A 2,934-nucleotide genomic window follows, 5' to 3' on the forward strand; every position below is an offset into this window, starting at 1 on the left:
GCTTTACACAATTGATGTGTGTATGGATTGGGATGACAGTTGTATGAGTCCCTAATAAAATGTTAAAAAATTAAAAATTAAAAATTAAACCATGTAAAAAAAAATGCTCCTTAGAAGTGAGAATGGCAAGATTTATCTCTCATAATTTAGTCAAGTTATACAGGGGGTATGAACTAACTCTAAAATTAAACTCACTGCCACTGGGTTGATTGTGACTTAGAGTGATCCTATAGAACAGGGTAGAACTGCTCCTGTGGGTTTCTGAGACGGCAACTGTTTAGAGGAGTAGAAAGTCTCATCTGTCTCCATCAGGAGTGCCTGGTAGTTTCAGATTGCTGAACTTGGAGTTAGCAAATTGTAACCCACTATGTCATGTGGGCTCTGAAAAAGCCTTCCTTCATAATAAAGTAGAAGAGCAGTGACAAAGAGGAAGACCATCAAGGAGATAGATTGACACAGCCGCTTCAACAATAGGTTCAAACATAACAACAGCTGTAAGGAGAGTTCAGAACCAGGTAGTGTGTCGTTAAGTTGTAAATGGAGTATCCGTGCTTCCAAACATACTTGATGGTACTTAACCACAACAACTACATGGGCAAAAAATTCAATGACACAGGAAGCAACAAAGGGAGATTGAAGGGATATTCGAGTCACTGTAATAAAAATAATTGTTTGAAATTTTGTTATTTCAAAAGGTAGAATATAGTCAAGAACCAATGGTTTTGAAGGAAGAAGTACAAGTGGCACTGAAAGAAATGTGGAAACCATCTCAGTACCAGTTGGATGTAAGTCACTTATGGATGTAAGTTTTAACAAATGGATGTAAGTCACTTATCTATGCCAATATATTTTGAATACAGTTGCCAGTTACCTGGTAAACTAACTGGAAGAGATCCATATCTTTGCCCTTTCCAAAGAAAGGGTATCAAACACAATGTGGAAATTATTGAACAATATCATTAATATCACATGCAAGTAAACTTTTGCTGAAGAGTATGAAAAAATGGCTGTAGTAGTACATTAACTGGGAACTACCTGAAATTTAGGCCAGATTCAGACTAACCTAAATTGGGGTATAGTTTAAAATCCAGAAAGTTTTGTCAGTATTATATCCTTTCATTATAGTACTTCAGGCTATATGCTAAGCAAAAATCTCATAACTTGGAATATATAAAGAAGTTGCCATCAGGATTTAAGGAAGATTCATTAAAAACCTGTTATGTAAATGATACTACTTTCCTATCTGAAAGTGAAGAAGACTTAAAGCACTTACTCTTGAATATAACAAAATATAGTCATCAGTGTAGATTATATATCGATATAAAGAAAAAAGATGAACCAATAAACCACATTTTGATAATCTAAAGAAGTATTGAAGTTGTTAAGAAGTTCATTATACTTGGATCCACAATTAACAAGTAAACAGCAGTAAAAAAAAAATCCAATGATACATTGTAGTGGATAAATCTACTGCCAAAGATCACATTAAAGTGTGCAAAGGAAAGATGTCACTTGAAAACTAAGATGTGCCTAGCCCAAGCCATGTTATCGACAATCACTTGATAGTACAGTGAAAGCTGGACAATGATCAAGAAAGACTAAGAAGTACATCATTATATTGACAAAGATTATTTATTTAATATAGCATAAACCTCCAGCAGAACAGACAAATCTCACTTGGAAACTACGATGTTAATGTGCCTTAGAATGGAAGACAGAGAGACTTTGTCTTGTGTGCTTTGGACATCAGACTTGGTCAATTAGAGAGGGTCAATAAAATATAGGAGGACCATCATTAAATGAATTTACACAGTGACTGAAAAAAAAGGACTCAAACATAGTGAAGGTCATATTCAGGGTTGGGCACTGTTTTCTTCTGTTGCACATATGGTCACAATGAGCCGGATAGCATCAAAAACCAAGAGCAATCTAATCTATTCATGGAAATTTTACCAATTCTTTGAAATTAATCACTTTGCTGGATTTTGCATTTTTAAAATGTCTTAAAATATTTAGCTACCTTCATAAACATGTCTAACAGTCTAAACTTGACAGGAATCCTAATAAATGCAAAAGTATTTTCTGCCTTATGCTAAGACTATTTAAACTTGATGAAATACTGCATTCTAAAGATCATGAATTTTTATGGATGTTCAACATAAAGCTAACTAGCTTTTGGATATTTCCTTTGTTTTTGTCTGATTTATAGTCAAATTGTATGAACTCATTCCATTGAAATGTGGGCATTTAAAAAATCCAATAAAAGGGTAGTATCATCCCTATTTCCACATAGGAATTTGATACTTTGGGAAGGTAACTAGTTTTCAAACATACAAAGCTAGTTATGAGTTGCAGGTGGGACTCAAATCAGATCTTCTGTCTTTAAATACTTAACTCCATTACTAAAGAGGTGAGATGAGTTATAGTCATAAATTCATATAATAAAACACAATATGTTATTCACCATAGGATATTAAGAAATGCACCATAGGATGTCAAGAAACAACATACAATTAGGGATTTAAGGAAAATTTTATTTATTACATCTTAATGGGGAGATCTGGGAAGTGTGAAAATGTCATTTCTAGCAATTTTGTGTAAAGAAGTCTTAATCAATAAAAGGTATGCAATATAGATGTGGTTGTACATGTTTAAATGCAAAAGACATTTCAATTTAACATGTCCCCAATATTAGCCTGTTTCTCACATGTGAAACTTTTTTGTAATGGGATGACAAAGAATAATAATAATAAAGTTAAGTTTCTTAGTCCTTACATAAAAATTAAAAGATCCAATGGTAATGAGCTCTTAGTTTCTTAGTTTCTAGTTATCATTCTTTATCAAAGAAATAATTTCTCATTGGAGAAATAATTGCCTCTAGATTTTGAGCAGGAAGAGTACATGATAAGCCCAGACCAATTTGTGTCAGAAAGA

Source organism: Echinops telfairi, unplaced genomic scaffold, assembly GCF_000313985.2.
Source record: "Echinops telfairi isolate 266 unplaced genomic scaffold, ASM31398v2 ScPeMD7_11;HRSCAF=52, whole genome shotgun sequence".
In the NCBI taxonomy this organism is placed as follows: Eukaryota; Metazoa; Chordata; class Mammalia; order Afrosoricida; family Tenrecidae; genus Echinops; species Echinops telfairi.